Source organism: Tamandua tetradactyla, chromosome 2 (assembly GCF_023851605.1).
Source record: "Tamandua tetradactyla isolate mTamTet1 chromosome 2, mTamTet1.pri, whole genome shotgun sequence".
In the NCBI taxonomy this organism is placed as follows: Eukaryota; Metazoa; Chordata; class Mammalia; order Pilosa; family Myrmecophagidae; genus Tamandua; species Tamandua tetradactyla.
The window spans coordinates 218,657,127-218,682,860 of record NC_135328.1 but is presented as its reverse complement, the minus strand read 5'-3'; the positions used below and the strand labels follow the sequence as shown (position 1 = coordinate 218,682,860).

Sequence of the window (25,734 nt, the reverse complement as noted above, 5' to 3'; positions counted from 1 at the left end):
GGGCGGAGCGCGGCCGCGTCCCGCGGTGACTCGCGGGGCCGGCGGTGAGCGGCGCCCCACACCCCCACCCGGGGGCGGGCTGGGGACGGAGGGGGCGGGGGGCTCGGTGGGGCGGGGGCCGGGCCCAGCGAGGAGGAGGAGCCGCGAGGGCCGGCGCCTCCCCCACCCGGACTGGGCATCCCCGCGGCTCCCGAGCCAGCCCGCCGGCCCGGCCGCCGCCTTCCCCCGGCGCGGTACCGGGTGGGGGCCGCGGGGCGGAAAGTTTAGCCGCCTCAGGCCCCCGCTGGCCCCGCGCCCCGCCGCCCCGGGCCGGTGCCCGTCGGGCGGCCGCGGCGGGCGTTCAGCGCTCAGCGCTCGCCGGCCCCCTGGATCTCCGGCGGGCAGGGCCAGACAGACTCGCTCCAGCATCACCCTTCAGCCCCGTGGGTGCCGCGCGGAGCGGACGGGGCTCCCCGCTCTTCTCCCCGCCAGGGGGACCCCCTCCTGCTGAGCGCCCCTGGGCAGAAGGACCGCGTGCGACCCCTCCCCCTTCACTCCCCGGGAAGGGGGCCTGCGCAGCATCCCCGCCCCTGGCCGGCGCTCCCCGGCCCGGCTTGCCCTTGCACCCCTTCCGGCCAGGAGGGTGGGGTCTCCGCTGCTCTGGCCAGCGAGGCTGTCCATCCTCCCTTGCCCTTTACCTTCCGTGACCCTGATCCTTCCTTGGCAGAAGGGTCCGTCTCACCCTCTTGTCTTCTGGGGAACCTTTTGGGGCCTCTGCACACTATCTTTTGACCCTTTTTTGCTAGGACTCGGGGACTCAGGCCACCCCTGCTCTTCTTTCCTCACCCAGCGGCGGGGGGTGGGGGCCCCGGGCAGCCCGCACGTCCTCCCTGAAAAGGAAGCCACATACTTCTCACAGATTTCACGTCCACTCTTCGCACACTTTTCTGGGCTGGGGTGAGCTCATTTCCTGAATACCCTTTGCGTTGCCTTCTTCTTCCTAAGAAAAAAACTAGACGTTGCCCGGCTCCCTTCCCCACGTGTCCACCTGCCCCACTGTGTTCTCTCCCCTCCGGTGCCTTGTCTGGTGAGGGGTGGGCGCCCCAGTAAGATGTAGGACAGGACTTCCGGCGTGCCGAGTACCTGAGTAAAAAGGGGCCACGATGATTACTCCTCCGTTTGAGGGAAAAAAGGGTGTATTTTCCCTTCCACAGTTACTCCTGTGTCCTACGTGGAGGCAGCATTCACCAGTTGACAGTGTACCCCACTGGGAAAAGGCTTCTGTGTCCTTGTTTTTTGGTGTTCTGATTTTTTACTTCTGTGCAGTAAGAACCCCACTTTGAACATTCAAGAGCCTTTCAACCTTCACTGGAAATAAACTTCCTATTTCTTTTTTAGGAACTCATAGTCTCCTGGCTTCTGTTTCCTAGTCAGCCATATTTAGTGAGCCCTGTTACCTTGACTTTTTTCTAGTTTTCTTCTACTGTCTTCATGTTGGCCGGGTGAGAAGAAGCCATATGCCTTTGCATCCAGAAAAGGGAGTGTAGATACCCGTGTCTCCTACATCCCATTCGGGAAGGGGTTGCTTGCATGCTCCTTGCTGTACGAGAACCTGCTTTTGGCCTAGGATCCAAACCTTTCTTTGATTCTTGTAGCTTTCAGGCGGAGGGGAAATTTGAATACTGTCTTTTTTGCTCTTTTGGTTCTGTTTTGGTGAAAAAGAGATCATTAAGAATGCTATGTGTTCATTTACCTGGCCATACACATAACATATGTATTGACAGATGAAGTCACATCTATGACATAGGTAAAGAAAGCCCATTCTGGGTATATGTATAGGAATCTAGATAGAGGTATATTAACTGCTATTGAAGGTAACCCTGCAGGCTTAGAAGAATCTGAAGAATCATCTGTAAATGGCCAGTTCTGACCACTCTTCATTTGTCATTTGCACCATACCGAATAAGCAGAATGGCATCTCGAACGTCCACCAAGTCCCTGAGTATATTAAGTGTAGAGTGCTTGCTCATATCTCCCCAGACTTAGGCACTCTGAATTTAGGGGTGGTAGTCTCTGCTTGGTTTTGCATAGGTGAAAAGTTCTTAATCTTGATTTGTTTGCTGTAGTGTAGAGGAAAGATGGATGTATTTTGGGCAAGCAGTAGAAGGTTAAGAAGAATATGCTTTCCTGTGACCGACGAGGAATGAGTGATCATAAATACATCCCAGGTATATTTTGACCGTTTAAATAGAGGTTTTGAACACTGGGCAAAGGGACCTTTGGAAAGGCCCTTGATATTTGATGAGAGGGCGGGAGGTATTATTCTTAAAGTCTTTTTTGTGAGTATCATAATTATGTACTTCACTGTTTTCCTTTGACTCTTGGGCCCTGTGTGCTCTAGCCAGGGGCTCTGCGTCCTCTGGTCTCCCTCACTTCCTTCCCTCCCACACCTTGGAATGGTTGCTACCTGCTGTCACTTAGCTGCAGTCTTGCTTTTTCTCTGACTTAGTTTGGAGCCTCATCCTTCATGACAAGCTCTGTCAGGCTCTGAGCATTAGGACCTTCAAGCACTCTTCCAGCAAGGAGACTGCCTCCACTTCGATTTAGTGAGTCAAAAGATATGGTCATCTAGAGGGTCAGCATAAGGCTGAGTTCTGGATTTTGCCTTTCGATTCATATTGAGTTATCTAGTGGACGTAATACCCATGGCCAGAAAGTAGAACTTTTGACCTTGTCGGTTTTTTTTTGTTTGTTTCTTTGTTTCTTTAAATTTCTATGCTGTTTTTATGCTGTCCATATCTGGAATCATATTGATGGAACTGCGAATTTTTAGGGTGTTGTATTAATGACCCTTGGAAAGACTGAGAGTTGAATACCTGCTGTGTATGCTGGAGTCCACCCAGTACTCTCTAGTCATTTCCAGTGCTGTTCCTTCCATGCTCTTCTCCCACCATGAGGAGCCTTTGCTGCTGAGCAGGATGCTCAGGGCCCTGTGGGAAGGGAACAGGAAGGTTAGTAAGAGGAGCATGCTTGAGGTTGGTGTCCAAAAGTAAGCCTTTTCATTGAAGTTTGACTTGGTCGTCCTTTCTGTGCCATCCATCTCCCTCAATTATTGAAGATTAGTTTTTGCCTCTTCTTGCTCCAATGTAAGGTGTTCTCTTGTAGTAAGTCTAGCTAGCCAGGTTCTTAATCACGTTCTCTTGCACATCTTGCTATTTGGTTTTCCATTAGAACATCACTCTTCCATTCCCTGTCTCCCTCCCCCCCAGAGGTTCTGACAGGTTGGATGACCCATGGTAAATCTCTTCCCTTATATTCTTGAGCACCTTACTTATCCAGCTTCTGGGAAATGTTGGATTTCTCCATTTCATTGTTGAGTGGCTTCAAAATGTTGATGTATGCACAGCAACCTCTGCTCAAGGTCGGATTGGGTCAGGTTTTTCATTTCAAAAGAGTAGAGTTGTTCTTCCTCACACTTTGAGACATTTATGCATACTATTTACCATGTTTTTCAATTTCCTTAGTTTTTAGGCCTTGGAGGTTTTAGACTTTCCCCTCTTCTTAAGAGCCAGGTAGCATTATTTTCGTTCCCTGTTTGTGCCAGGTGTCAGCTTCTGAGTCCTGGTGGGATTGCAGTCCTTTTCTGGCTGATTTTGAGATATCTCCTCATGCAGCTTAACGTTTTTTCCCTCACTCCTTCCTTACTTTGGGTCATTCTTGGTTCACATTTCCTAAAGTTAGGGGGTATGCCTCTCTGTGAATACCTGTCATACTTCCTGACTCCTTATAGAAAAAGCAACAGAAGGTGGTTCTCCTGTTTTCTTCATTTCCCTTTATAAAGTTTTGCCTATTCCCTCCTTTGTGGGCTCTTTGAATATGCGCTTTTGGGGATAAGTTTTTACATCTACACTCACATCACTGAAATCGTTCAGGAAGATCTATGGATTTGTGACTTTGCAAGTTGAGTCTTTTGGTATGAATAACATTTCAGTGTGTCTTGTTTTTGTTTTTTAATGTTTGTTATAAGGAATTCCTTTTTTTAATTTAATTTTTTAAATTGTTAATCTTGCGAAAACATACTGTTGTGCTACCTCCACTCTCCCCTGCAGGTGTTGGGATGGTGGGAAGAGTGGACTGAAAGAGGCATTTAACAGCTTTCTCAGAGACTGAGGTGTGTGTGTCTGTGTGTAAACAAGTAAAGTCGACCATCTTCATAATTAGGCATAAATTTTGGGTCATTTAGATACATAGTTGACTGGTATGCTTAGCACTTGATCATCAGCAGTATACTAGGTATTGCATGGAACATAAAATCAAATGTATCTTTTGTATGAGGAAGCGGTAGAAAAATCTTTTTCTCTTCTGATTAACTGGTATATTCATATTGTCAGATAGTAAGAGCTATATGAGTTGCTGTTACATTTTTGCTGCCAGGAAGTGTTATATCTAAATTTAATGCCTAATTGTGGCCATTCTGAGCCTAGATATCTGGTATAATTATCACTGCTTTTCCTTATTATGTGGCTTTTAATACTTTTTGCTTTTTAATGATTCTGGTTTTTGTCTTTTTTTTTTTTTTAATAGCCTCAAATTCTTTTTGGATGCAGGTTAAGTATAAATAATGATGATGATAAAAAATTAATGTGAAATGCACCTTTTCTTTGCCTCCTCTTTTAAATCAGTTTCCCCCTTTTCACAATGTATATAGAAACCAGTTCTACTAGTATTCTACTCTCAAGAGGAACTGTAGGATTGATGTGGTATGTGGTTTTGTGTTAGTGTCTTTTTGTTCATATGAACTTGTGACTGAATATTTTTTGTAGTGACAGGGCATGTGTGATGTGTCCATATGTGTTTCTTTTGTATTTTCCATTATATAGATCATTCTCCAAAATATCATGTACCTTTTTAAAATTTGATGTTCTGGATGACTTAAATCCTACCTCTTTCTGTTCTTTAGCATTTCCTTTATTTTTTTGCCCTTTCCCACATAAAAAGGCTTCTTTTATTGCCCCTGTCATCATTATTGTACAAAAGTATTTGTGAGTCTGTGTTGATAGCCTTTATGGCTCGTAGTAGAAAGATATGTTCACCATGCCTCGTGTCCTGTAGCAGTGAGGCAGTGTTTCTACTCCTTGTTTCCCTAAGGATGGGTACAGTGGAATGGGACTTAAAACCACAAGGCAAGAGGCCATACTAGTTCTTGTAAGTAGATGTCATCCTGGGTCGTAGATGCCATCATTAGGTTCTTCTGCAATCTGGACCTCCCCGTGTGGAATTTTGGAAATTTGTTTTTGTTGCTGTTTAGTCAGCTTCCTTCCTTTTCTTTGGCTTGATAATGGTTTATTTGTTTGGGCGCGGTCAAGGAGTATACAACTTCATCTTTATTTACAAGGAAGTATGGGGTCTTCTCCTTGTTGATTTGCCTGTTGTGAGTACTATTTTTAGTTTTTGCTGTGTTCAAGTGTGAGAGCAAGATATGTCCTTGCTCTGCATCTTTGTCCATGTGATCCTCAAGTCACATGGACAAAGAGGGCTTGGCCATTCCCTCTGTTTTTCATATTATAGCATGCAATCTATCTACCTTAGCCTTTTCTTTTTTTAAAAATACCTAATCAGGTTCAGGTTCAGGATATAAGTAAGTTGATCAGACGCTATCAGATCTCTTATTTTGCACCCACTGTGTTGTAAGGGATAAGTAGGTAATTTTTGTTAGCTTTAGGATTAAGATGTGTTACCGTCTTGCCATCAGAAAGAGGGGCTTGTGAATATGTATCGATTTTCATCCTGTAGTGTTGTCAGTCATGCATAGGAAAAGTGTTTCTCTGTATATAGTGACAATGGACAGCGGTCCTTGATTTTTCTGTAAGGTAAGACAAAGTAAAGGGTAATTTACTACCTTTTTACAGCCATCTGTGCACTGATTGTACATCTCTAAGGTTGTATTGCACCTTTGTGTGTTGAGTGCCATGGTTTGTGGAAGATCACGGGCTTCCTTGTGTAAAGATTGGTGATGCTTCCTGAGCACTTTTTTAGCTCATTGCCCTGTACTGAAAAATGTTATGTACCTTACTGCAAAGGGAGGCTATGTGTCAGCCATATTATTTCCCTTTTCTTTTTTTGGAGGATTGCTCATTTACTTTGAACTGAGTTGCATAAGATGGAAGGCCCAGAGATATTTTTTTTTTAATGATTTTTCCAGATTGACCCCAGTGTTTTGCTAATCCTTGATACAGTTCCTTGTTCTCTGTACCCAAGACCTGTGCTCATTTGGGAAAATGCAGCCACAACTTTTTTTTGTAAATTTCACCAGGCCTTTCAAGTATCATAGCCCTTCCTGGACTGTTAGCAGAGGACTGTTGGCTGGGAGGGAGATAGGCTGGTTGGAGATGTGTTTGAAACCCTGCTCTCTGTGCTGTAGTTTTGTAGTGATGTGCACTCAGTGACATGCTTTGCAAGAAACATTTGGAACTGAGTTTTTAACATGTCTAAATGCATTCATAGTTAAGCATTAATGTTTACATGCTAATTAAATAGCATTACTCTCATCACTAATCTCATTTATTTCCCAAAGCCATCTGAAACACTTCACCCTACCTTTCCTCCAAAAGAAGTCCAACAGCAGCAGCATCTCCCAGAGCAACATTCCCCCAAAGCAAAACATGATTATGGCCAGCTCCGAGGGCTCCTGCCCTGCGGTTCAGTCATTAACTTTGGACATGGTGTGTAATTGGTACTTTTGGTACTTTTTGGATATAACGTCTCAGTGGAGATGACATGTGAAAAAGCCTTTTGGGACATGGAGCATTCATTCAACAGATTATGCATTGTCTCTTCCATTTTTCCTTATAAGTTACCCCAAAGTAAGATTATAATTTTACTTACCCAAAAACACTTGAAAATGGATTAGTTTTCTCCTTTACTCCTATCTGGCCATTGGAATGAATACTGGCATTTGTCTTATAATAATAGTCAATTATTATTATTTACGTTTGTGTTTAACATCTGTGAGGATGGAATGCTAATAATGCCCAATAATGGCAGTAGGACCAGTCAGGACTCTTAACTTTCTCTGTGTAGCCTACAAGTTATTGCAGGAATGATTTATATTTTCAACTAAATCTGCAGTCAATAACAAGTGATAAACCAGCTCTTTAAATTTACTTGATCTTTTTCACAGTGCGTTTTCACACAGATTATCTGTGTGTTATGTTAGAGTGACACAGATACAAACAGAAGTTACAAAAAAAAGAAAGTAAAAAGAAAGCCTTTCTTTGCAGTTTTGATAGTAGGCTATATTATCTTTTTTCCCCATCAGGGTTCGCTTAGATTGGGAGGAGGCATTTCTGAAAGTATAGAGTAATACAGTTGTGAGTTAGTTTAATATTTTTAGAACTTGGTTTTAATCCTTTTCCAAAAAGTCATTTTTGAGGATGAATGTGCCCCATTGGTTTCCTGGGGCACTTGAATATCAAGTCATTTGGGAGCAGTAAAAAGAAATGAGTACATGTGTGAAATTATCAGATAGAAAAAAGATGCTATAGTGAAAAAATTAACCATTTATCATTAAAAATAATCCCAGAGTGGTGACTGGAAGTATAAATTCAGATATTCTAAGAAAAAATGGAATGTTGGGTGTTTACCATGTTAAATTGATAAATATACATATATAAAAAATGCTTCCCAAATGGGAATGTTTAAAAGATAAAGAAGGTGATGGGATTGGTTATTTTAAAATGTTAAGTATTTTTTCTCTTTTTTTTAGGAGTAATTAAAGTAGAAGCAGCCCTTCTTAGTAAAGGAAATATAAACTTTAATGAAAGTTCAGCAGAATGAAAGATAAAAAAGTGAAGATTCCAGATAAGGATTTTTTATTGTGAATCCACAAGGGGGTAGTGATGTTCTATCAAAAATATTGTGGTGGAAATGTGAGATGATTCCTTTTTAACATTTTAGATTTACAGATAAAACTGGCGTATTTGCATTTTAACTTAATAAGCTCTTCTTTTTAAAATGTTCATTGGCAAAATTGTTTATTGCCTAAATTTAAAAAAAAATCCATTTTGCATAAATGGCTGTTTTAAGCCATGTGAATGGTAAAAAAGAGAGAATACCCTTGTAGTTTTGTGTTTTTTAGATGTTCCTAGGATATAAGTCTCATTGTTATTTTTTTTAAACGATGTAATAATCTTAAATTTCCTAGGAAGCATTAGGAATCTAGGAATCAGTTGCATAAGTGTCTGGAATAAAAGGAATTTTAGTAAATTGTGTCTAAACTGTACAGAAGTTTGTATTATTAGTTGGATTTTCAGTTTTGCCAAGAGATGAAAAATCTACACCACTAGCTGCTTTTAATAGTCCTGGGTAAATAAAATTTTTATAATCTCTTTTTTTTATTAGTTTATGTTACATCATTAGATAAAGACATTTTTTTCCGCCTCACATAAACATTCCAATATCTTACCTCTGCTCAGAGTCCCTCACTGTTATATCCAGAATTGCTCAGAGTTAGGTATACTATGGCTATTCCAGGTAGTTTTCAATGAAGAAATAAAGCTCGTCCAGATATATTAAGCACTCATTTTTGAATGATAGCCTGTGTGGTGGGTAAAAGATTTAAGGCTGGAATTGGGGTCAGTGTTCTGTTTCTTTAGAGTCATGACTAACCATATCTTTAAAAAAATTACCTCTAATATTAGCTTGAAATACTTCAGTGGTTTAGACGTTATACTCTACACAGTGATGTTTTTCATTTTTGGATTGGGGAGAAGGCTGTTAATACAGCTTTTCTCTGAATTACCCCCTGTTCCCTCCTTCCCTCTTTCTGAGCCAGGGCTTTTCCTTTTATCTCCTTTACTGAATGACTCTGTGATTTAACATCCCAAAAGATCCCCAGCTCCTTCACATGCTGCTCTCAGCTCTACTGGGAGCCGAACGATGACGTCAGCATTTTCATTCATGAATTTGATTCTTCTGAATCTCTTTTCTTGTTTTGCATTCCTGAGCTGACTTCTGGCACGTGCACAAATCAGTTTAACATCAGTCAGCCCATAAATCAATGATAAAAGGTAAAACAAAAGATAAGATGTGGAGTTGTTATATAGCTATAGCTGTGGTTGCTCCTGATTTGCATCAGTGTAGTTTTGGATAAGGTTTCTGACCAAACAGATTGAAATCTAAAACAGTCAGTTTAATTATCTCATGATTTTGTGGATTGAGCTGTGTTGGGAACATATTGACGCTAAATTTTTGTTCTCGCATGTGGTGAGTGCTATGTTGTAGCTCCTTTGTCAGAAAGTAGCATTTCTTTTATAATTTGACTAAAGTGGAGGATTCTACTTTATTTTAGAGTGGTTGGGCCTTGAGATTCAATTATGTTCTACAAATTTTGATACTGAGTATTCTGTTGATTTTGAAATATTTTGTCATCATAAAATTATTATGATAATTTTTAATATATTATTGTTGTCATTAGAGAACTAACATAGCATTCCTTGTGTTGGAGTAGGGTTTCATTTTGTACTCTCTTGTAGCTGTTGACTCGGGTTTCTCCTCCAGGGAGGTCACTGCTTGTAATTGAGGACTGTGTGCGAACAGTACTTGAAGAAATCTTATTTGGAGTTCTCTGCAGGGGCAAGTTTGAGGCCGAGCCTCTGGCATGTGGCATCTTTCGAGCCTCCTGCAGTTGATGACTGGTGAGCTCTTAAAAAGTTCATTTTCTCCGCTTTCTTGGGGGTTTGTTGACTTTCTAGATATTTAATTGCTGGGAAGCATGAGAAATAAGATGTGTCATTTGTAGGCATCATCATTTCAGCTCAGTTATAATTCATGGTTAGAGTAGATGATTCGAACTGCAACCATTTTGATTGATATCTGATCTTACTCCTGAAATCATGACAGCTCAGAGATGGTGTCTCCTCCCAACCTTAAAATGTAACTAGATCTTTGTGTTCCTTTATGGTGAACCAAGTTGTCTGAGGTTAACATAGGCAAGTGGTCTGTTATTTGGCTTTCACCTTTAAGTAGGTACACTAAGAAAAAGAAAATAAAAGTAAATAGACTGTGAATAAGCATTTGAAGATAACTTTATGACATTTGTTATTACTGTAAGAACTAGTTTTCAAATTATTTAAATTTGATTTCTAAGCAGGAACTCATTTATAAATAGTATTTGAAGAAAGGAATATTTAATAATAGAGGGTATTTGTAAAAAACTCTCTCGTTTCCCAAATCCTACCACTGTAGGATTTATGAAAAGGTGTGGGCTTTGATAACAGTTTTCAAAATGTTTAATTGGGCAGCCACTGTGGCTCAGCAGGCAGAGTTCTCGCCTGTCATGCTGGAGCTCCAAGTTCGATTCCCGATGCCTGCCCATGTGAAAAAACAAACAATGTTTAGAAGATTGCTGGTGGCATCAAGATTATCATTGTTGTCCCACTCTGAACCGAGCAGTTGACTGGTTAGTCTTCTACCCATGAAGCCTTCTGGCTTCTTTGATGGCTTTTCTAACAAGCCCACTTTGGTTCCCACTCAAGTACTGTTTTCTTTCAAGAGCCGGGAGCACTGGTGCACTGGACCAAGGATCCCTCACTAGAGGGTTGTTTTCTGCTGTCTTTGCTGTCCCCATAGGCCATGGTGCCAGAAGGCTCACCCTCCTGGCCTCCCAAGCCTGCTCCCTCTCCGTGCACCAATTCTCCATCCATCACTTTCACTTCTGGCACAAGTTCTCCTCATCTTGCTTTTCTCCGACCACAGCTTTCATTGTAGAATGAGTCAATAATAATTTTGAGGGGATTCATGTGTTGGGTAAAGGGTTGTCCTTGTGCTGACCTCTAAACTTTCCATTCTAAATTTTGCGATTATAAGAAAATGGAGGTGGAAGTATGGAATTTTGCTTTATGACTTGCTTTGCTGGTATGCAGCTCTTCTGTATAACTCTGTCTTTTCCTTTTGAGGTGCTTGCTTGCTCCAGGTCAAGAATTGCTACGTTAACTGGAACTGTGTGGGAGGAATTTGAGCTGCAGTCATCTTCCTGGTATACATAGAGAGCTTACTTTTTTTAGGTCTGTTAATTTGTTTAAAAAATTGTTCAAGATGATGCGCAGCATAAAAATATTCAATCTGCTTAGTTACTCTGTGATTAATTTAAGGACTTTATTCAGATATGAATGAGGGTTCGTAGTTTGAAGAAAACAGTTTTGAGTGATATATGGTAACAGTTGAAAAAAGTATTTGTGAACTTCAGACTTTTCTATATTCAAGGTAGTATTATTTATATACATTTAGTTATAGTTTCTGAAGTTACTTAATATGACTTATTAAAATGTATAGATTGCCAGTAAATAAGACTCTTCCTGTTAAGAAACTCATGTGGCTTGGAGAGTTTTTGTAGGTCCACTGTAATAGGACCTTCACATGGACATACCGTTTGGGTTACAGTTGGTCCAGCGCTTGGGGAAGCCTTGAATATAGTTTAGTTTTTCAAAGTTTCTTCCATGTTTAAAGATACTGGGGGGCATGTTAAAGTTCTTTGATAAAACATTCTCTGCTTTATCTTTTCCATCTCTGCCATTATAAAAGGTGCTGGCTGAATCATCATTTGTTTTGACAAAGCTTCTGGTGGAGGTGTCTCCTTCATTTTGTTTTATTGGTAGAGGCTGTTGTGCTGAAAAGCAAGTTGTAACAAGTAGAGAGATGGTGAGTGGGTACTCCATATTTTGAAGTACTTATCTTTCTTCCTAGATATCCTCCAGTAATTGATCATAGATTTCCTAACCAAATGCAAGGCCCTGTGGTTTATTCCAGATATTCTAGGAGGAGAGAAGTATCAGTTCTTCTATACTAAATCTGATTATTCTAAGTACGACTCATTGTTGCTTATAGGAGAGCCTTCTGATGAAAATATGGATATCATGGTGACCTTGCTAAGTGGCCTAAGCACCCTTGACAGCTTTGTCTGTCCTCTTCCAGTATTTTTGGCCTCTCTAGCCTCTGTGGCCATGTCTAGGAGAACCAAGGATGAATTTAACTGCTCTGGTGCTGCTCCAGGTGGTTGCAGATGCTCTTTACTGTCTTCTCACTGTTGTCCCTCAGCACCATCTCCGATGAGTTTCCTTGTCCTGGTCGTTTGATCAAAGAGCATTGACAGACACTGATTGTTTAATAGAAATGAAAACAGTCATGATTTTCAGAATGCTTTTGAAAATAAATGATGGCAATCAAGCTCTGAGGTTCATTTATACAGAAAGTGGTTTTTAGGTGGGTTTTTATATTTGCAGTATTTATACTTGGAAAAAGAAATGACTAACTCATTCAGAAATGTCTGAGGCTCTTAGTGGACACTGGGAAATACACATAGCTTGGGGTTGATGTTGGGGAAGGTCAGTAGGCCCTGTATTAGAGCAGTTTTAATTTAAAGGTACACAAGCTGCTCAAGTTAGGTTAAGTGAAGGAGGTTTTAGTATAAGAATAGCAAGCAGTCTCAAGCCTCTCAGGGCAGGAACTAAGGTGCCGTTGGGCAGTGTGGGAGTGGGACCTGGAGAGTCTGAACCAGACCTTCCCTTTGGAGACCCCTTGGGCTGAGCTGGGATCCCTCAGGGACTGGCCCTTGGCTTTGCTCTTCTGTTTGTCCTATTTTCCTGTCTCATCTTGTGGACCAGTTTTCTCCATCGCATGAAGCTTCCAAGCTCCACCATAATATTTGTGTTGTCATGACCTGCCACAGCTTAATCATGGCTCCCGTGTGTCTTCACTCCACTTTCAGTGTTCGTCATCACCTGACTCTGGTTTCAGTGTCTCTGATTTAAAATGCTCAAAATGAGACTTGGACTGACCCCCCTTATTAGCCTGTGCTTTGTTTCCCTAGGATGGGGAACCTGTCACTCTGTCTGTGACAAATGGTATCGGTAAACTAGAGACTATTGACTCCAAGAATGTGTGTATACTGTGTGGCGGGGGGTCACGTTTTGTTCTTTTTCCATGTGAGTATCCCGTTACTGCAGCAGCATTTTCTGAAATTTTTGCCTGTTTTGGGAAGTGTTTGTTTTTGTTTTGTTTGTTTGTTTTGTTAAGTGCCTGGACTGGGAATTGAACCTGGGTCTCCCACAAGGCAGGCAAGCATTATACCACTGAACTACCCTTAAGAATGGGTTTCTTATGCTGTAGGAACTTTTTGCAGAGAAGTTTTCACTGTAGTTACAGGTAAGAGGCCAGAAGTCCTCTGTGAGCCAGCCTAGACAGCTTGGGTGTGTGTGAGGTAAGTCAGCCGGGAATGTAATTAGGATGCCAAAACTTGTGCTTCGAACTGGGATAAAACAGAACACTCTTGAGTAGGATAGTCTGTGAAGTCACTTACCCTAGGGTGGCTCTCAGGTAGAATTAGGCAGTTTGGGGGCTGTCATTGTCATCTGAGGATTTCCACAGTCAGTTGGGTAGACTTCCTTTCTTTTCCCTTTATTGTGGATCAGTAAACTTATAAGGTAGGAGATACACATCCTAAGAAAGAAAGGGAGACATTGCCTTTAGAGAGCGGGTATGGGAGAAGAAAGCGTTCTGCTTTGTGCCTCTCTCTAAGGGTCTGTGGCCACATGCATGCACATTCTTTAGTTTTCCTTCTTATGTCCTTCCCGCCTCTAATCTCTTGTTTTTCCTGAGTTCTAGTGGCAGAAGGTGGAAACAGAATTATAGAAGACAGGTGGAAGCACTAAGAGAACAGTAGTTTGAAGGTATATTTAAGTACTAGTGGCCTGCACATCAATGAATTCTCTGAATATGCAGCTATTTAGTAGTTGATGTTGCAAAGTGATGACCTTGAGTATATTCCAAAAAGCAGTACTTAGTATGTTTTGCTTAACAGGGGAGAAAAGGGTATGATATTTTAAAGAAAGCATAACCGTGAAAATAGTAGTTTTTAGCAGTTAAAGGGATTTGATTACTTTTTTATAATAGCTTTATTGAGATATAATTTCATACCATAAAATTCACCCTTTCAAAATATATAGTTCGGTGGTTTTTAGTGTATTTACACAATTGCACAGCTCTCAGTACTGTCTAATTTTAGAATATTGTCATCTTCCCCTAAAGAAACCCATACAAATTAACAGTCACTCCTCATTCCCTTCTCTTCCAGCCCTAGGGACCACTAATCCCCTTTTTGTCTCTGTGGATTTGCTTTTTTGGGGACATTTCATATAAATAAAATGATATAATATGTGGCCTTTTGTATTCCCTTAGCATAACATCAGGGTTCATCCATGTTGTGGCATGTATCTGTACTTCATTACTTTAAAAAAATTTTTTTAGTCATTAAAAAAAATTTATTAGTAATTGTAGGTATACAGAAAAATCATATAGAAAATCAACCTATCTGTATAGCTCATTTAAACAATTGAAACACAGGGAGCCTAGAATAAGAATGAGGGCCTTTAATCCTGTATCACTTAATGTAATACCTGGATATATCCTAGAATTTATTAAGCAGATAATCAGAAAGTGTTGGCAAAGTCCCTTGAGGGATGGGAGAAAAAATATGGAACTATTAAACTTTACCACCAGGAAACCCCCTGATAGTGTGTCAGATATTACAGACACCCAAATCAGTAGGCCAGGCCCTTGATTTTGAGGCTTGCTCTAGTGAAGCTTATGTATGTAGTGGAGAAGCTTAGCGTATGTTAGCCTTAGTTATGTCTAAGAGTCACCTCCAGAAGACCTCTTCTGTTGCTCAGATGTGGCCTCACCCTTTCTAAGCCCAACTCTGCAAGTGAAATCATTGCCCTCTCCCCCCTACGTGGGACATGACATCCAGGGATGAAAGTCTCCCTGGCAGCGTGGGAGATGACTCCCAGGGATGAATCCAGACCTGGCACCATGGAATCAACAATTCCGTCCTGACCAAAAGGGGGAAAAGAAGTTTAACAAATAAGCTATTAGTGGCTGAGAGAGTTCAAATAGAGTCGAGAGGCTGCTCTGAAGGTCGCTCTTATGCAAGCTTCAGTTAGACATTGCTACCTGTCATAACTTGCCAAACCCTGACCGAAACCATTCCAGCCAATCCTAAAGAACACCTAGGGCAATACAGAAAATTCTACAAAGATTCCATGTACTAGGGTAACTTTCCAGAAATCTACAACTTCCAAATGGGTCCCTGGACCAGATAAGTCCTGAAACCTAGAGGGGCCAGCCTCTCCAGAACATCAACTGGATTCATCTCCCTACCGCATGAAAAAGTTAGAGTGGGCATAGCACAAATAACCCTAAAGACTGTGGGATAGAAAGATCAAAGGTGATGGTGGAGTTATGCAGAGAAGTTAGGGTTTAACAAGTGAGTGTGATTGTAAAATCATTTTATTGATGTTTTTTTTAGTCTCTGGTATCTTAGAGCAGCTACAAGTAAAAACCTAAAATCGTGGAATTGTAACCCATACCAAAATCTGAAATCTATTCTACAACTAATTGTTCCTCTGTGCTTTGAAATTTATTGCTTTTTTGTTATATATGTTATTTTTCACAAAAAGAAAAAAATGTCAGTTGCGATGATTAAAAATATATATTCCTTCTAGCCTCCATGTTCTGGAACAGCTAGACGAAAAAGTCTCAGCTGATGGTATGGTATGGTAGCCCATGACAAACTCTGGGATCTGTCCTGTAACTACTTATTGAAGAGTGCTTTGAAAACTATTGCTTTTTTCTTTCTTTGCTTTGTACATAGGTTATATTATATAATAAAAAAAAGTTAAAAGAAGTCATGAAGAAAGTACAGAGTTCTGATATACCCTTTCACTGCAAACACAATATTTTCCCTGTTATTAACATTTTTTTTTTAATTTACTTTGGGAGTTAATTTCTTTCAGTATCTGTTACTAACATTTTTCATTAGTGTGGTAGCAGAGGTATCACTGGAAAAACTGTGTTAATGTTTATAATGTTTATATAGGGAATATAATTATTATATTAACTAGACTCTGCAGTTGAATTAGGAATGTCATTCCTTTTTGTGGTTGAATACTACTCTTGATGTGGATACATCACATTTCGTTTATCCATTCCTCAGTTGATGGATATTTGGATTGTTTTCCAGTTTTTGGCTGTTAGGAATAATGCTGTTGTAAACACTCCTTTACAGGTTTTTGTTTGGACATAGGTTTTCCAATTCTTTTGGGCCTATACCTAGGAGCAGTTGCTGGGTTATGTGGTAACTCGAGTTTTAATTGCATGAGGAGCTGTCTGGCTATTTTCCAAAATGGCTACGCCATTCCCACAAGCAGTATTTGAGAATTCCAATTTCTTCCCATCCATGTCACCATTTGTTATTGACTGTCTTTTTGATTATAGCCATTCTAGTGGGTGTGAAGTGGTATCTCATTGTGGTTTTGATTTGCATTACCCTAAGTGAATAATGATGCTGAGCATCTTTTCATGTGTGTATTTACAATTTGAATATGTTTTTTGTACAAATGTCTCTATTCAAATTCTTTTCCCTTGTTTAAATTGGGTTATTTGTCTTTTTATTGTTGAGTTGTAGGAGTTCTTTATATATTCTAGACACTAATCCATTATCAAATATATGGTTTACATATATTTTCTCCTATTCTGTGGGTTGTTTTCACTTTCTTGATTGTGTTCTTTGTAGCCCAAACCTTTTAAATTTTGGTGAAGTCCAGTTTGTCTGTGTTTTTCTTTTGCTGTCTATACTTTTGGGGTTATATCTAAGAAACTACTGCCTAATTCAAGGTTACAAAGACTCGTGCCTGCATTTTCCTGTAAGAATTTTGAAGTTTTAGCTCTTGTATCTGGGCCTCTGATCCATTTTGAGTTAATTTTTGTATATGTTGTAGAGTAGGGGGTTCAACATCATTATTTTGCCTGTGGGTATCCAGTTGTTTGAGCACGATTTGTTGAAAAGACTATTCTTTCTTTGTTGAATTAATCTTGGCACTCTGTTGAAAATTAGTTGACTATAAATGTGAGGATATATTTTTGGGCTCTGTTCTATTCCATTGATCTGTGTATCTGTTGTTAGGCCATGCCATACAGTCTTGACTACTGTAGCTTGATGTTAAGTTTTGAAATTGGGAAATGTGAATCCTACCACCTTGTTCTTCTATTTCAGGATTGTTTTGCCTATTCTAGGTCCCATGCATTTCCATGTAAATATTAGGATCAGCTTGTCAGTTTCTGCAAAAAAAGGGTGCTGGGATTTTGATAGGGATTGTGTTGAACTGGTGAATCAGCTTGGGGGGGGTTAAATCCTTCTTATGGATCTGATATTTGCTTAGGATCTACTAACTAAATCAAGTATTCAAGCATTTTATCTTAACATACTGTTTTAATTTATTATACTAGTCTTCCTTGGCAAAACCAGTAATTCACTGTTAGGCTGAAGTTGTACTTTTAAGGTTCGAAGAGAACATATAGCTATTCCATATAGATTGTAGGTTGGCTTCTTGTAGCGTGTGTTCCTGTGATCTAAAGATTTGTTGATGCCTTGTGTGTTTAGAAAAAAATTGGCATTCTGCTTAACACATAGGGGTTAATAGAGAACTAACACATGTTATGTATGAATGAATACATATTGAAATACTATGTTGCAATAAAATTTTACTTTAAAATTTATAAAACAACTAAAATAGTAATAATAATAATTATTATTATTGGAGGCATCAGAAGATATTCTAGGTACTTGACCTGTCGGGGCCTCGTGAACATCAGCTATTGTTATGCTTTTGAGTCAATTCATTATTCAACAGATAATAATATATAGTGCCTGTGCATGCCAGGTACAGGGAAGGACAGACAGTCCCTGTCCTCCTGAAGCTAACAGGAGAAACGACATTAATCAAGTTGTCGTGTAACGTGACACCTGTGCTGCAATGCCACGAAGGCAAATGTAATGGATCATAAAGGGATTTGACTAATCTGAGAGGGTGGGGAGGCCTCTTGAGCTGAGCACTGAAGGAAAATGGGAGTTAATTGAAAGAATTAGAGGAGGAAATTCCAGGTGATGGGGTGAGCTGGTTAGTGAGGTGTGGGGACACTGTAGTTATATTCAGGCTGTTTGTAACTTTTGGGAGAGCATCTTAAGACTTGGTTCAGGTCTTGACTCTGCCCCTTAAGGGCCTGGTGACTTTGAGCAAGGATCTTAAGCTCTCTGAGCTTGTTTACTTACTGTTTTTAAATCTTGCAAGGCAGTTTGTAGCCATTTTTATTTAGAGATGTTAATAGGAAAGCCAACAGACGTCTAGATTTTTGATTGTCTTCATATAATTAAAAAAATAATTATTTCTTTGTGACCTTCCGTATTTGGCCACTTAGAAATGAAGTACTGATATATTGAATATTTTTCTGAGTATTTTTTTTCTTTGAAATGAGGATTCATTTCATTCATGCTCAGAAAACCGCGTGGAACTCCAGAGCCTGCAGTGTGCAGTCCGTGGGGGAGCAGACGGGAAGCATTATCAGTGGCATGATAAGGCCCTGGGAAGGACTGGAAAGACTTCTGGGAGGAGAGAGAATTTGGCCTGAAATTATTGACAGGCAAACATGGTGGTTGGAACCAGGAGAGTATAGGGTGACTGTAATTCCAGGTGCTTGAAGGTAGACAAGCCAGGAAAAGTAGACAGGGATAGTAAAAGTTTTGAAAGTCAGATGGTGGAGTCTGCGTTTTATTCTCTCTGCTCTGGGAGAGGCTCTTTCTTAGACTTTTTCAACAGAGGAGTTGAATTTATTGGATAAAGTCGACTTGCCTTTAAGGTGTTAATAATAAGAACCACCTACTTATTACTGCTCCAGCTTCATCGTGGCTGTGAAGTCAGAGTAAGTTCTTTTAGGTTCAGACCAGGGCACCATACTTACTCTTGAGTTTAGGCCTTGCATATGCTCTTTCTCTGACTTAGAGGGTGTGGCTTCCTCCATTAAGTGCACTCTGCAGACTCACTTACTCTGCCTTGCTGACTCCTTCTCTTCTGGATTTCAGCTGAGATGAGACTTGTCTGGGAAGCCTTTTTGATGTTGTCTTTTTCCACATTGGGTTGGGTGTCCTTCCTTTGTGCACCAGTAGCAGTCTGTGGTTTTCCTGGTCACAACATTTTTAATTTGTATTGGAGTTGCTTACTTCTCTTTCTTCTGCAATTAGATTTACCTCTGTAGCAGGCAGAGATGTGAGTACCCGGGACTCAGGATAGGCTTAGTACATGTTTGTTGGTTATATGAATAAATGGAAAAGCACATAGGAAGGACTGGAGTGGGGAAAAACTCATTGGTTTTTAAAATAGCATCTCACAAGAGTGTCTGAAGTGATGGAATGAGGAAAGGAGCTGGTATGGCTGAGTTTTTTTTGCGTGTGTACGTGCATGCGTGAGGGGGCACAATTTTATGACTGAACGTGCACCTTGAGGGAAGAGAAGAGTTGAGTGTGTCTGTGTGTATGTGGTGAAAGAGGGGCACAACTTTATGACAAATTGAATGTGGGCTTGAGGGAAGAGAAGAGTTGAAGGTGAATCTTAGCTTTTGAAACCTCAACAACTGGGAGTTTGGTGAGACCATTAACTGAGACAGGGAATACAGGAGAGATGTTTTCGGGAAACGGATGCAAACATATGATTCTGTTTTAGACATAAGTGGTTTAACCTTAGAATGTATGTGTGTAATATGACATTGGAAATGTGGGTCTGGAACTTAGGAGAGAGGTTAGAACCAGACCGAAATACTAGGGAATCATTCATCGTCACCTGCTTTTAAATTTTTCATCCTCCCCGCTTCCTTTTTCAATACATTTCAGAGTGCAAGGGAGCCCTGGTGATAGAGTCTCTAGAGATCAGCCTTCTGGGCACAGGGCAGGGTGGAGGAGGGTGGAGAGGGAGACTGAGGGGCACATAGAGACCCTCAGCACAGCCCCCAGTAGAGTATACATGCCATGAGAGCAGGGATCTTGCTTGTCTTGTCCATTGCTACATCACTCCTGCCCAGAATAGTGCTTATTGGTTGAATGGATGAATCAATTAAAAAGTATCAAGAGTAGAGGTGTGAGAGAAAAAGAAGAGCTTGAGAGCAGAAATGTGTGGCCAGAGGGCAATGACTCAGTGCTGGCTGAGGCATAATGGTCAGAAAGGTGATAGCGCAAGAAGGATGTAAAGTCAGGGATACCTTGCACAGAGGATCATAAGAGGTGATCCTTTGTAATGCTGTGGAGATTTGAATAGAAGGAAACTCAGAAAAAGGTATTGATTTTTAAAAATTTGATGGTGAGTTGAAGAAAGAGTGGGAAAGAGGTAGAGATGGAGTAGATAATTCTTTCAAGAATTTTGGTGGTAAATATAAAGTGCCAGTAGAAATGACAGTGAAATGAATGATGAAGTCTAAGTTGAAAAAAGAAGTCACTGGGACCTGATAGACTGTGTGTGTATTAATTGTTTTTTGCTGCATAACACATTACCACAAACTTAATTGCTAACAACAGGACTCATTTATGATTTCCCAGTCTCTCTGGCTCAGGTGTCCAGGCCTGGCCTTGCTGATCTGCTTCTCAGTGACTCTCAGGCTACTGCTAAGGGTATTGGTTGGGGCTGGACTCTCATCTGAATGCTTGACTGGGGAAGAACTGGCTTCCTGGCTCATGTGCTTGTTAGCAGGGTACACGTTGTGGACTGTTGAATGGGGACTGTGGTTCCTTGCGGGCTGTTGGCCAGAGGCTGCCCCCAGTTTATTGCTGCATGGGCCTCTCCACCATGGCAGCTTGCTCTCTGAAAGCCAGCAAGGGAGAGTCTGCTGGCAAGACAGAAGTCAGACTATTAGGTCACCTAACTGTGGTAGTGACATCCCATCACCATTGCCATATTCTGAGGGTTAGAAGTGGGTGCTCGTTGCAGCCCACACTCAAGGGGAGGAGACTTCACAGGGGCATGAACCTCAAGAGGGGTATCTTGGGGATTTTACCGAATGTCTGTCAGTGTCTGTCCTCTGCAGTTCAGTGGAGGGAGGGAAATGGCGGAGGGAGAGATGGTAGAAGTAGAAGCACTAGGATGGTTCTTCAGAAACAGGCCCTGTAGGATGTTTCAGAGAGGGAAGTTTGGGAAGTGAAGAAATTATGGGGAAAGTTTTCAGTATAGTCATGTTGGTAACCCTTTTTACGAAGCCTTCCCTGCCCTCTCTCTTCACCCCTCCCCCAAACAAGGCTGGGGAGGTGCCTTTCATGTTGTCTGCTTTAGGGCAAGTTTCCTACTGTGTTATAATTGTCATTGATAAGCCATCTGCCTTGCTAAAGTAGAATTATTTACCAGCAGATTCTTAGCCCAGTGCCTGTCCAGTGGAGGCATTTGCCCTGCTTGCTTTATGATTTTGTTGAGGAGCCAATGAGGTAAAGTATCTTGTAGAAGGTAAAGTGATACTCAGAAAAAGGTTTATATTAACCTTATCACTTTTTCCTTTATTTTAAAGTACAACACATGGAATTTAACTTACATTTTCCTAGTTAACTTGGTTTCATTGTATTGTACATAAGTTAGGAATGGTGCTTTAATACTGTGACATTTTTAGGGCCTTTTGAGTAGAGTATTGTGCTTTTATAATAAATGATCCCCAGCTGCTGTACCTTTCAAGTCTTTGTGTCCAATTTTTATTGCCTTTAACAAAACTGTCCTTGTCCCTTGTTACTTCTAGCTGTCTTCTTTCCCTTTCTCATATGTTGTTTCTAATCTTGGGGCTTGGCAATTTGATACTCAAGCTTATTAGAACTGCAAGTAGTTTACTAGTAATCAAGCAAGGCATGGAGGTTGGAGAGGCTGTTCTCACAGCAAAGTATGTGAGCATTTGTACATTGACTTTGTAAAAATTTGTTTTGGCCTCTAGAGTCTGTCTTGGCTTACTTCCTAATTTTTGGCTTTGTTTGAATTAGTTGAGGTCCCAGATTGCTGAGTTTCATTCAGGGGAGTGTAACTGCCATTTTCTTGGCAAATACCTCATTGCTCTGTTATAAGAAAGTGTCATTCTCTCCTCTAGGGTTTTATTTGAGGGGTGCATGGGTCAGGAATCAAACCCAGGTCTCCTGCATGGTAGGTGAGCATTCTACCACTGGGCGACTGATGCACCCTTCTCCTTTAGTTTTGGTGAGGTTTTCATTTTAGTTTTCTGGGCAGTAGCAAGTAGTGAAGGTGATGGGTGGTTCATGGACTGGAAATGTTTGCGAAGCCTGGGAAATCTCATACAGACAAGATCAACATCTGGGCATTCATGGTAGCATTCTGTCCAGCTGCTATCCTTGTCTTTAGGACAGCCACCTCCTGATGTCTTAGAATACTGTTCTTTGATAGTCCTCAGTGTCTACATTTTCTTTAGCTTTTCTGCCTAAACTTTTATAGTGTTTCTTTGTGGAGAAGCATTAATGCTTTATCAAGGAGAGAGCAGTGTGTTTTTGTGGAAGCCCTGGTTCCAGTTCTGGCTGTGCCCGTCCCTTGCCTTTGGCCCTTGGCAAATACCTGCATCTGCACTTTGATGTCTCCCTTTCTAGGGTAGGCTGAATAGTCGCTCTGCAACCTTTCAGGATCAAAATAAGATTTTATATATGAAAGTGTTTATATACAATTGTAATATCAAACAGAATACCTAATTAGATGGGTTGATTTTGTTGACATTTTACAATGCTCTATTGCCAAGGAGTTAAAAAGATTGTTATTGTTAATACTAGTAACAGGAAGTACTACAACAATGGTATTATTTCAGATTTTATATAGTTTTTTTCTGGGATTTGTTCTGTTGGTATCTGTACAAATGTGGACATTTAATAAGTGTTCTTTGATTATTTTAAGGATGTTGAGCATACTAGCTTTCTAGTTAAATTAAATTTATGAAAATTGTAATGGTAATGTGATTCATAACTAGAAGAAATTTTTTTTCATCCCAAAATCATTTTAAATACGCTTTACATGAATCTCTGGTAATAGTGAATCAATTAATGTGATTTCTCAGGCCATAAATCAGACTTGATATAAGTATTAGTTCCCCTGTGAGCTTCTTAGATCTTCAGCTGTTTTGTTCTAATCTAGCTGCTTATTTGCTTTTGAATTCAATTCTCAGTGTTGAACTCAATTTGAGAGCCTAAGATTGGTTGTGCCCCAGTTACCTTGGAGGTTACTATTTTACTTTTTAGCTAGGCTGCCCCACTGGTAGGTAGCCAGCCACCCCCTGTGTTTTCCTTTTAACTTGAGTATATGCTTACATTTTGTCTTCATCCCAGGGGAGTGCTAGGAGGTTATTATAGTAGCACTTATGGTATATTTTAAACTTCTTGAAAAGAGGTAATATGTGAGCACAAAATATTTTTGTACTGTACCTCATAATTTTTATTCCCTGCTAACCTTTTCGTGGCTCAGAAAAAGGATAAAATTACTTGGGTTTAGGGGTACATGAAGGTTTTCCAGTCTCAGATATCATCAATCTGGTTTTATGAAGCATCTCCAGAGCATGTTCTTTGACAGACACTGTGCCTTTTTATTTTGCAGGCTAGGGCTCTAGCAAAAAATTGTTATTATTTGTCCTGCTTATATCCTTGAAAACTGTATAGTTTTCCCTTAGTTCTTTTCTTGTGGTTATAAAGCAGCTTTTGCTTTATTGCTTGATTTTTTTTTTTTTTTGAATAAAGGAATATGGTTCTTTTCTCAAAAAATATCTGAACGTTGGTGGAATAAGACTTCATATCTACCCTATGAGAGGGTCTTTCTGTTCAGCCATTTACTCCTGTCTGAGTGGCTTGAGCAACTACTGGGCATAGCAGATCAGCCCGATTAGACGTGGGCCAGGATGGGTGGCAATTCAGGGTGGCACAGGAGATACGGGGAAAAGGCACTTAAAAAGACAGACAATGACCTTTACCGAATCCTACCACTATCACTAAGGCCAAGAGACAGGACCATTCTTTTTCCTTACATGAACTTTTTGGGAATGTCATTCGTTCATGGATTGAATAAATATTAGGGCTTTTGTTATATGCCAGGCAATGCACGTAGTGCTGGGGTACCGTGATGAACAAGCCAGACATCCCTTCAAGGATGCCCTCGATAGAATTTGATTTTGAGTTTATTAGAAAATATTTATTGGAGAAGAAAAACTACCAGATTGGTCTTAGGCACTGAATGCTCTTAGGGATTAAAGACAGAGCTGTGGGTTAATGGAAGACATTTTGTAAAGGAATGTCTCTTCTGTAATTGAAAAACAGAAGTAGGAGTCATGTCATCAACATGGCGACATAGGGCATCCCCTAGAAGAATCTCTCCTCAGAATCAGTAAGTAAAAGTACAAATGCCACTTGCTTAGAATTCTGTAGGATGAGAGACTGGAGGACTCCACAGATGCAGAATTGAGGAAAAAGGAAAATAATCTCCAAGATCAGGTCGGAGATTTCTTTCCTGGATCTGCCAGTCCAGACCCTTTTCCCTCACTTGGCCCAGTGCAGCTTGGGAGTTACACACTGATAGCACTGTCTGGGTCCCTCCTGCCTTGGACTCAGACTATACAGTCACTCACAGCCATCAGTTAAAACCCCACGCATGTCCAGACAGAGGGATCCAGTCTGCAGAGGCCCAGGCAGAAACAGGCTGCTGAGGAATGCTACATACAGAAGGGCCTCCAGCAGTAAAAAGAGAGCCTGCAACAGAGCTGTTGGTAAGAGGTGTACTCATTCAGCTCAATGTGTGTATAAGACCACCTCAGTGCAAAATAGACCTTTCTGGATTGACTCACCTTTCTGGATTGATCCCACCTGGGTTCCCAGAATGTGATGCCATAATGGGGAAGAAAGCAGAGGCAGAAAAGCCTCACAGAAAAATAAGGGTGATGAGAACTGAGCTGCTGTAAGACATGATGGATCCCAGAACTGAAAAGTTTAAGGAAAAGGGGCACTAAGTGAGAGAATTTAAACAAATCATAGGAGCTGGGGAGAGAATTCTGTATAAGAACAAACAGAATAGATCAAGATTCCTGGAGAAGAAACAGAGAAAAGGAAACTTTCCTCATAGAAGAAACAATTGTACATAGAGTGCAATCTTAAAAATTGTGCTGTATATCCAGGGCAAGAATTGATGAACAGCTGAGAAAATTTGAACAAACCTAGGCTACTCAAAAAGGTCCAGAATAAGTTGGACCCAGCATCAGAGAAGAGCCTTAACCCAAAACCACTCAATAATAAAACCCAAGGCAAGAGACACCTTCAGAGTTAACGTACCAAAATAATAAGAGGATGCCTAGTGATCAGAAAAAAATTACAAGCCATACTAAGAAATTGGAAGATATGGCTCAATCAAAGGGAACGAATTAAAACTTCAGAGGAAACAGAATTTGGAACAACTAATCAAAGATGTTCAAACCTCCTAAATTCAAGATGAAAGAAAATATAGATATAAGCTAAAGGATATTAAGATGATAATGTTCAAAAGTTTAAAAGAAACGAATTATGGGGATGAAAGGCACAATAATATGAATTAAAAATACATTAGAGGCATGCAATAGCATATTTGAACAGGCAAAAGAAAGAATCAGTGAACTAGAAGTCAGGACAGTATCATATAGTCAGAGGAAAAGAAAGAGAAGAATAGAAAAATTGAGCAGTGTTTCAGGGATTTGAGTGACAGCATGAAGCAGTCAAGCATATGCATCATGGGTGTCCCAGAAGGAGAAGAGAGCAGAAAAGGGGCAGAAGGAATATTTGAAGAGATAATGGTTGAAATTTTCTCAACTCTTATGAAAGACATGAGTTTATGTGTCCAAGAAGTG

The 25,734-nt window shown here is 40.6% G+C and overlaps 1 protein-coding gene and 1 long non-coding RNA gene across 15 annotated transcripts in view; both read left to right on the top strand.

Annotated features, from left to right (window-relative positions):
• CAMTA1 (calmodulin binding transcription activator 1) overlaps positions 1-25,734 on the top strand; it is a 964,086-nt gene that overhangs the window by 269 nt on the left and 938,083 nt on the right. The gene's annotated exons all lie outside the window — the stretch shown is intronic.
• On the top strand, positions 424-25,385 carry LOC143674979 (uncharacterized). The gene is made up of 3 exons (XR_013171306.1): positions 424-936; positions 2,111-2,207; positions 2,489-25,385. It is a non-coding gene; the product is annotated as an uncharacterized LOC143674979 (long non-coding RNA).